Source organism: Eptesicus fuscus, chromosome 5 (assembly GCF_027574615.1).
Source record: "Eptesicus fuscus isolate TK198812 chromosome 5, DD_ASM_mEF_20220401, whole genome shotgun sequence".
Classification (NCBI taxonomy): Eukaryota; Metazoa; Chordata; class Mammalia; order Chiroptera; family Vespertilionidae; genus Eptesicus; species Eptesicus fuscus.
Genome location: NC_072477.1, coordinates 62,271,716 through 62,281,807, shown reverse-complemented (window position 1 = coordinate 62,281,807; position 10,092 = coordinate 62,271,716). Strand labels below are relative to the sequence as shown.

The 10,092-nt window shown below is 41.1% G+C and overlaps 1 protein-coding gene across 1 annotated transcript in view; it reads left to right on the top strand.

Moving 5' to 3' along the window:
- The first annotated feature begins 1,176 nt into the window (after positions 1–1,176).
- BLOC1S6 (biogenesis of lysosomal organelles complex 1 subunit 6) overlaps positions 1,177–10,092 on the top strand; it is a 52,167-nt gene continuing 43,251 nt past the window's right edge. The window contains exon 1 of the mRNA XM_054716260.1: positions 1,177–1,358. The gene's annotated coding sequence lies outside the window, so the exon portion shown is untranslated. The remainder of the gene's footprint in view (positions 1,359–10,092) is intronic.

Here is a 10,092-nt window from a genome sequence, read left to right as displayed (position 1 = left end):
GTTGTATTTTTGTTTGTTTGTTACTTTTTCCCCCATGGATTTTTAGAGAGAGTTGAAGGGAGGGGGGGAGAGAGAAACATCGATATGAGGGAGACACATTAATTATATGCCCTTGACCGGAATCGAACCCAGGATCCTTCAGTCTACAGGCCAACTCTATATCCATTGAGTCAAACCAGCAAGGCTATAAATGTATTTTTTTCAGTTTTTTTTATTGATTAAGGTATTACATGTGTCCATATCTCCCCATTGCCCCCCCACCCCACTCCCATCCATGCCCTCACCCCCCAGTATAAATGTTGTATTTTAACAGTAGTCTACATGGATCACCAAATTTCAAGTTACAAAAAATACAACAAAAAGTCATATGAAACATCATTTTCCTCTGAAGATTCAGATGACACTAGAATTTTGCGTCTCAGGTGCAAGAGTACCAACCACTTTTGGATTCCAGAATAGTCCCTCACTTTTGAAGGCCCACCATATTCTTATAGCGCTGTAGCAATGGGAGTCAGGTTAGGAAACCTGGATCAGAGAGCCCATGGTTCCCAAGACCCAGAATATTCAGTACTCATGGCACTTAGGTCATTATCAGCAGAAGGTAGAGAGCTTACTGAAGGTTGCTTTCCTAACTCCAAATATCTTAATCCACCCATTTGGGAGTAGGTTATTTGTTATTTTTAATGTGTTTATTGTACTGCCTGAAATTCTAATGATACAAATGAAGAAGCAAATATTCCAGGAGTGTGATAGCTTTCCAGTATAAATTCTTCAAATGAGATTCCTTATAAAGAAAGGGGAGAGATGTTTTCTAGAAAAGTTGAGGCCAGAGTTTTGGTGGTTGTTTTTGTTTTGTTTTGTTTTTAGTATTTACAGTAAACTCTGTTGGGAAATTCTGCATTCCAATTTATTTAAACTACTTTGTATAACTGGGTACCTAAAGAGAGAGATGGGAGGGCCGCCAAAACTCCATAGTGAGTTTAGGATAGGTTCAAAAATTCTGTGATATGCTTCCCTTCAAGAGGTGAAGCTTACTTCCCCCTCCCATTGAGTGTGGACTGCTCTTAATGAATAGCTTATGGGTCATAATGAGCAGACTCTGGCAGGAGTGACAGTGTGTGACTTATAAGACTAGGTCACAAAAGGCATTGAAACTGCCTTCTTGTTCTCACTCTAAGATCACTTGGGCTGGGGGAAGCTAGAGCTACCATGTCATGAAGACTCAGGCTTCCTGCCAACTGCCATGTGAATGAGCAATGTTGGAAGCAGATCCCCCTAGTTAAGCCTTCAGATGGCTGCAGTCTGGATGATGTTGACTGAAACATCACCCTGAGCAGATCCTGAGCAGAACTACTCAGGTAAGCCACTCCCAGATGACCCACAGAGTCTGTGAGATAATAGATATGTATTGTTTTAATATGGTGAGCGTTGGGGTAATTTGTTACAGAGAAACAGATAACTAATAGACTTTGTACCAGGAAAGATACTTTTCTTATTCTTTAATCACATGGACTCTTGTCCCTAGGCCTACTTTTGGGTTAGGGGCATGATTTTTTATCATTAAACTTTAAAATGTGCTAAGTAAATAGACTTCTGTGAATAGGTTTGGAATGTAACCACTATTTTCAATCTTATGGCTATGTATTCAGAGCTTATAACAATAGACAAATGTACTTTTGAAATATAACGTCACAATCTGGTTACTGCCTGCAGTGCTGCTAGCTATTGCTCAGGACACCATTTGTTTCCATAAGTGACTTCATATTTCTTCCTAGTATGAAGGATTTTTCCCATGGGAAAATGAAAAGGGTTGCCAGCTATTTAGCCCGTCTCTTAACCAGGTAACCCATAATACAGAGATTATTTGGGTAATAACAGAGGCTTGTCAGTTAAATTGCAAGACACATACCTTGGGGCAATTGACTGCAATGAATGCAAAATACCTTATGTCAAAACCTGTTTTCTGGTCCAGATATCTTTTGGAACAAATGACAATGCTAAAAATTATACCAGAGTTAACATTTACTTAAGGCTTGTTTATGTGCCAGGCATTATGCAGGTGCCCTGACTTGTATTAGCTCATTTAATCCTTACAACCTCAATACGAAGAAGGAAGTGACTCAAAGCATGGGTCCTGGAAACAGACCGCTTGTGTTTGAATCCTAGCTTCATCGTTTACAGTCATATAATCTCTGGCAGACTGTTTAACCTCTTTGTGCTTCAATTTTCTTAGCTATTAAATGATAATAATAGCACCTACTTCACAGGGCCATGGTAAGGGTTAAATAAGATAATGTATGTAAAACATGTAAAACTTAGCATGTAAGTAGTCTGGGCTCAATCAATGCCAGCTATTACTATTTTTTTAAGTAGATGAAGACACAGAGTCCTTAGGGAGGTTAAGGAACTTGGCCAGTGTTGTGCAGCTAGCAAACAGCAGAAACTCAATCCAGATCAGTTTGGTTTCAGAACTCCGGCTCTTAAATGAACCATTACTCTATAACCTTCATACTGTTCTCCACAGTGGCTGCATCAATCTGCATTCCCACCAACAGTGCACAAAGGTTCCCTTTTCTCCACATCCTCACCAACACTTGTTGTTTGTTGATTTATTGATGATAGCCATTCTGACAGGTGTGAGGTGATATTGTTGTTTTAATGTGCACCTCTTCGATGATTAGTGATGTTGAGCATCTTTTCATTTCTATTAGCCATCTGTGTGTCCTCTTCGGAGAAGTGTCTATTCAGGTCCTTTGCCCATTTCTTTAAAACTTTGATTTGATGGTGTAGAACCTTAAGGTGTTTTTTTTTGTTTGTTTGTTTTAGTAATTTTTATTGGTATTTAGAGAGAGAGGAAGGAAGAGGGAAAGAGAAACATGGATGTGAAAGCCTAACATTGATCAGCGGCCTCCTGCATGCTCTCTACTGGGGATTGAGCTGAAATCTAGCCATGTGCCATGACCGGGAATTGAACCAGCAACCTTTCACTTAGTCAACTGAGCCACATGGGCCAAGACTGCCCATTTTTTAAAATTGGATTGTTGGCTTTTTTTGTGTTGAGTTGTATGAGTTCTTTATAAATTTTGGATATGAACCTCTTATAGGAAGTATCATTGGCTAATATTTTCTTGCATTCAGTAAGTTGTCTTTTCATTTTGTTGATGGTTTCCTTTGATGTGTAAAAACTTTTTAGTTTGATGTAGTTCCATTTGTTTATTTTTTCTTTTGTTTCCCTTGCCCAAGGAGATATAGCAGAAAAAAAAATATTGCTAAGAGAGATGTCAGAGGTTTTACTGTCTATGCTTTCTTCTAGGAGTTTTATGGTTTTGAGCCTGACAATGAAATCTTTAATCCATTTTGAGTTTATTTTTGTATATAGTGTAAGAAAGTGGTCTAGTTTCATTTTTTCACATTTATCTGTCCAATTTTCCCAATACCATTTATTAACTAGACTGTCTTTACCCCACTGTATGTTCTTTGCCTTCAGTGATTCCATTTCTAGGTGTATATTAGAAGAAACCCAAAAACACTAATTTGAAAGAATATGTGCATCCTTATGTTCATTGCAGTGTTATTTACAACAGCTAATATCTGGAAGCAACTCAAGTGCCCATCAATAGATGAGTGGATAAAAAAGCTGTGGTACATATACAGTATATACAATGGAATATTACTTCGTCAAAAAAGAAAAAAAAGAATGAAATCTTACCATTTGCAACAGCATGGGTGGTCCTAGAGAGTATTATGCCAAGTGAAATAAGTCAGTCAGAGAAAGACAAATACTATATGATTTCACTTATATGTGGAATCTAAAGAACAGAATAAATGAACAAATAAGATTGAAACAAACTCATAGATACAGAGAACAGACTAATGGTTGCCAGCGGGGAGAGGGGTTAATTTTAGGTAAATTCTAGAGCCATTCCCCTATGGCACCCATCATGCCCCATGTCTAGAGGAGCCCATTTGAAATATCCAGGGGGAACACTTTGTAAAGTGTGTGATTGCCTAACCACTATGTTGTCCACCTGAGAGTAATACAAAATAATATTGAAAAGTATAGTTGAAAAACAAACACACACACAAACAAAAAAAAGTAAATGTTTCTATGGATTTCTCTAGCCATGTCTACCTAAAAAGAGAGGGAATAGGAGGTCCCAGATGGGACGGATTTAAGAACTGAGCACAGTAGCCCTGGAGTCTGGAGATGGTAGCTGGGCTGGGGGAGCTTGAAGATGAAGGTAGAAAGCCGACTTTGGAAGTGCTTGGGAATGCTTCATCATAGACAAGAACACCACATGATAATGTGGAGAACTAGTTTCAGCTGCTAATTTTGCCATCCAGTCACTGTGATTCCTAGCAGCATACTAATGCTGAGCTCATTTTCTTAACTGTAAAAAGTAGAAATAATATTTGCCCTCCCTATTTCATAGGGACACTAGATGAATGAGATTTTGTATGTGAAAGCATTCCCTTACTTACTTTACTAGAGAGAGTTATTAAAGACCATGCCATCTGAACCAAACTGCATAGCAAGACTGTGAGCAAAGGCTGGTCTTCAAGAATCCTCCACTTGTATCATCCCTTTTCAGGATTGCTAAACTCCAGTCTTTGGTTTATGAAGGACATGTTCTGACTTATTTAGATTTCTAGATCACCACTATACACATTACTGTTATGATTACTTCATTTCTATCATACACGCTGTTTTTTTGTGTCCATAGCACCTAGCATCATACTTATAGCAGGAGCCCTGTAAATATGCATGCATTAATATATGGAAATATTTTAATCATAGAGAGCTAATCCATAATTTTAAATTTCCCTCTAACAAACATTCTGTTTCTTTAAGCTGGTATGTAAGGTCATTTCTAAGAAATTCTTAGGGATGAGATCATTCTGTCTCATAATGATTAGAGATTATTAATACACTAATAGTTTATATTTATACTAGACTTATTTCAAAGAACATTGTAACATTGATGAATTAAGCCGGGACAGAGAAGCAACCGCAAACAAAGTGACTCTTTTTGTGGGTCTAACAACTTGTGACTTTACACAATGAAGGCCATTGTGTCAGAATTCCCTCCCGGGGTTATTGTGAGGATTAGTTTCATTAAAATCTGCAGTGTTTTGAGTTTTTCTCAGAATTCTTTCATAAATAAAGATGGCATTAATTTTTTTTAAGTATCATTTATATTGGTCCTCCCAGAACCAAATGCAACAAGTTCACCTGCTATTTAACTCCCTATTTTCCCTGAAGCAAAAATCCCAAAACTAGGCCAACCTAAATTACCTTTAATCATTTTAAACCTACCACCAGAGCACACATGCCTGACTAATGTGTAGTCCCCTAATCACAAAGATCTTGGTGTATGATTTACACGGCACAATAATGCCTCATAATCACTGTGCCCCATGGTAGTTAAATGTAAATTACTGTAATTATTACAGTTGTTTTTTTACTGACCAACAAAGTTTTACTCTCCTCTTTGTTATTTATGTTTTAATAATTCATCGTCTGCTCACTTGCAAAAAAGTGCTTTCCCTTTAGTGGTTCTTCATTGTCTCCAAACATTGTAAATGTTGAAAGTTTTACCTGATACCAGCTACCGTTTAATCCTCACTGTATGCACAGAAACATCACCAGATAAAAGAGGAGAGGCTTTGATCCAACTCTTTACCAGCTGAGTTTCCTTAGGAACTCCTCCTCCTCAGTCTCTGATTTCTTCCGATCCTAACCCTGAACCCAGTAGCCCTCCGAGGCCATGCTGTCCCCCTCCCTGATGCAGAAGGAACTGCTTTCAGTATTCTGAGTGATGGGCATGAGGCAGCAGAAACTCTGGAGCAGACCCAGGTGAAGTCTGGGGAACAGTAGGATAAGAGGCCCATTGTAAATGAGGAAACTGCCTGGCAGGTGACCAACTGCCCTGGTTTATTTGGGACAGAGGGGTGTCCAGGCCATGGGACTTTCAGTTTACTAGGATGAGTTCACCTCTCAGGAAGGAGAAACTCTAGAACCCTGGTAAGGGCTGAATATTGCTGAGCTGGGAGAGAATCTTTTCTGGGAAAGATACCTTGTTCCGATTGGGTCCTGCAGCAAACTGGGCTGGGTGATCTCAGGGAATTCTCTGGACGTGACTCCTATTACATTGAAATGAAAGAGGTCAGAGCAGTCAAAAAGGAAAGCCAGTCACACCCAGGTAGGGCCCTGCAGGCCACAACCTTGTTAGAGTCACCAAGGTCCCAGGTGAGTTCTGTAGCTTTGCAGGTACAGAAACTACATACTGGAGGATCAGGCTGGAGAAATCAATGTATGCTTAATTGCCCCAGAGACTGAGTAAATTACTTTGTGGCTGATCCTATATAATAAAGAGGTAATATGCATATTAACCATCACACCCTTGTACAAGATGGCCATCCCCATGTGGTCACAAGATGGCCACCACAAGATGGCCGGCAGGGGAGGGCAGTTGTGGGCAATCAGGCCAGCAGGGGAGGGCAGTTAGGTGTCGATCAGGCTGATAGGGGAGTGGTTAGGGGGTGATCAGGCTGGCAGACAGAAGCGGTTAGGGGCAATCAGGCAGGCAGGCAGGCAGGCAGGCAAGTGGTTGGGAGCCAGCAGTCCCGCATTGTGAGAGGGATGTCCGACTTCCAGGATCGGGCCTAAACCAGCAGTCGGACATCCGCCAAGGGGTCCCAGATTGGAGAGGGTGCAGGCTGGGCACAAATTTCGTGCATCAGGCCTCTAATATGTTAATAATCCTGTGGGATATACCTTTCCTGTTGCACTGGATGCCCTCTTGACAGGACCAGTGATAGGAGAAACCAAGTTATCTTAGAATTAGAGCAAAGATGACTGAGAGTTTTAAATGACATTCTTCCAGACCCCCTGGCCTTTTGTGCTTCTATTTCTCTGCTGAGGTGCTCTTTATCCTCGGCATCTGGCTCACTCCCATCCAACCTTCAAACCCTGTGGATTCTGCCCAACTTTCTCCCTCCTTTCTGCTTCCTCCTCCTCCTCCCTTCTTCCCTTTTTCTTCCCTCTCTTCCCTTCTTCTATCCCTCCCCTGACTCCTTGTTTCTTCAACAAATGTTATTTGAATGCTTTTCATATTCAGTCATGACACTAGACACTGGAGCTATAGTGCTGAATAAGACAGTCTAGATCAAGCATATCAAACTCAAAAGCTAACACTGGCCAAATAAACGAGGCATGTGGCCTGCAGGCCGCGAGTTTGACATGCTTGGTCTAAATGATATCCTCAGTAGTCCTGTGTACACATCCCAATTCTAAATCTTTATTACTAATTTTCCCTGAATTATATGCAGACTGTTGATATCTATACCTATATGTAGTTTTTAAGTGAAAGTGCAAAATAATATAGCCTTTTTTCTCAGTTATATTTTAGTCTAGTCTTCCTGAAATCATTCCCTTAGGCCCCATCAGGTGAAGTCTGCAGATAACCAACTTCAACCATTGTGTAGTGATTTTTATAGTCTAGGGCAGGAAATTCACTTAATATTACTCTAGCTGCCTTTAGTTGTGCCGAGTTCTGAGTTGTGATCTCACAGCTCAGAGCTCTGTCTTCATTTTATAAATAGTTTGGATATTTTTACCCCAAAGTACATTACTTAGCATTTGTTCCCACTAAAGCTTATTTGTCAGTTGTTTGACCACATGGTCAGATTTATCGGCTGTTTGGACTAGCCCAGCAAGCTTTTTCTATAAAGGGCCAGTAATAATGTCCGTTTTACAGCAATACCCTGGTGTCAGTCAGCTTTTCAGCTCTGCTGTTGTGTTGTGAAAGCAGCCATAGGTGATAGTAAATAATGAGTATGGCTGTGTTCCATAAAACTTTATTTATGGACCCTGAAATGTGAATTTCATATACTTTTCATGTGTCACAAGTATTAGTGTCCTTTAGATTCCCCCCCCCCCAACCATTAGAAAATGTAAAAGCCACCCTTAACTTGTGGGCTGCCCAGAAACAGGCACAGGCTGGATTTGGCCTGAGGCCTATAGTTTGCTGACCCTGATCTAGGCCCATCATTAGTGGGATGTGTTGTTAAGATTTTACTGCATTCTCTCTCCTCCAGATCATGAGCACAGATCTTAGTGAGTCTCCTCCCACATAGAAACTTGAGGCTCTTGACTGGATTCCATGAATCCCTGCTTCCCAACATACTATTAAAGCAGCTACAGTGAGACCAACTGCTCTCATAAAGGTGGGGTGTAGCTAGGTTCCATAATCCACCAGAGAGGGCTCTACTTGTAACTGTCCAGACCTCCCAGTGGCTTCTGTTAAAATACCTTGGAGTTTTCAGAATGGAAATCTGACTGTGTCTTTACCGCCTCCCTCCCCCTTTGCGCCCCCCCCTCCCCCACACCTGAGCTGTAGCCACTCTGAATTTGCATTGTTTGGGGACCACAACCATTGTACATGCAGTTGCCTCATTTGAAATGCTTTTCTTCACCATTCCTTTACCTAGTTAGTTCTAGGTAAATTCTAGAGCCACTCCCCCATGGCACCCATCATGCCCCACGTCTATAGGAGTCTATTTGTTGCATGCACGCATGTCTCACTTGTAATTTTATCTTCATTGGGGGCATTATTTGACTAATGGCTGCTTCTAACTCCCTTGTTAGACTCTACGTTCCATGAGAGTAGGGGACTCTATCTTTGTGGACCAGTGTGTCTCCTGCACCTGGCCCTGTGCCTGGCACATAGTAGATGCTCAATAAGCATTTGTTGAATGGAGACATTGGAGCCACTAGACCTCAGCCTATTGGCTGAGGCATTACTGTCTATGACAGCCCTCTCCCCTTACTAGCAGATCCAGCTTGGATGAATTACAGGATCTCTTTGATCCTCAGTTTCCTTCTCTGTAGAATGGGGGTAATAACTACTATAATTGGCCATGGTGACTTAAATGAGATAATGTACCTGGCACATGGCTTACCCCAGTTACTGTTAGATTAATGTTAATTCCCCTTTCCCCTTCTTCTCAATGACATCAACTCCATCTCCTGGTAATCTGGCTCACAGAAACTAATAAATATAGAGCAGAATATTGTGGGTAAGAAAATGTTGATACATTTTGGAGATCCACAGTGAATGAAGTAAGTGGGATGAAATTACTTGGGATTAGCACTTGATTTAAAATATTTTAGTTTTCAGTAAGGCAAAATCTTTAGTGTGGGGAAAATCTTGATAATGATTGAATCTGATTAAAGGGTATTCTATACTATTGATTATACATTATATATATATATATACTGGAGGCCTGGTGCATGGATTCATGCACCGGTGGGGTCCCTTGGCCTGGCCTGTGGGGATCAGGCTGAAACCAGCTCTTAGACATCCCCCGAGGGGTCCCGGGTTTCGAGAGGGCAGTTCTTGGGTGACGCACCCTGGAATCAGGCTCTCTCCTCTCTGGTTCCAGGTGCGTCACCTGAGAACCGCAGCTGCCAAGTCACCGCAGCTCAGCAGCTCCTGCATTGAGCGTCTGCCCCTAGTGGTCAGTGTGCGTCATAGCTACCAGTCAGAGCGTCTGCCCCCTCGTGGTTATTGCGTGTCATAGCTACTGGTCAGACGGTTGGATGGTCGCTTAGGCTTTTATATATAGAGATACTATTTTCTCTATATCTATGTGTTTGAAATGTTTTGTAATATAAAAATTTAAATATAAAGAAAATGACAATGATTTGTAGAGAGAAATAAAATAGGTAGCCTGGATATTCAAGTTACCTTAACCAGGAATTGAACATGGAAAGCTAATTGGATTTAAGACTGCTGGGAATCCTAGCAGGGGGAGTTAGCTGTAGGCTCCAGGCTTAATGGCTACAAGCTCTGGGGTCATTTCCACCAAGGAGATCCACTTCTTGTGGGACTTGGCAGCGCTCCCATTCCTCAGACGTGTTTGGAAAGACATTGGCTTTTCCTGAGCTGCCCTAGCCTGGATAGAAGCTCAATATTCTGGCTCTTAGTCCAGTGCTCTTGTAGGACTTTATCTGGTTTAAATCCAGAGCATCACCTCACTGCTATATTGTTGTGATTACTATTATTTTTGTAACATACTGAGATGTTA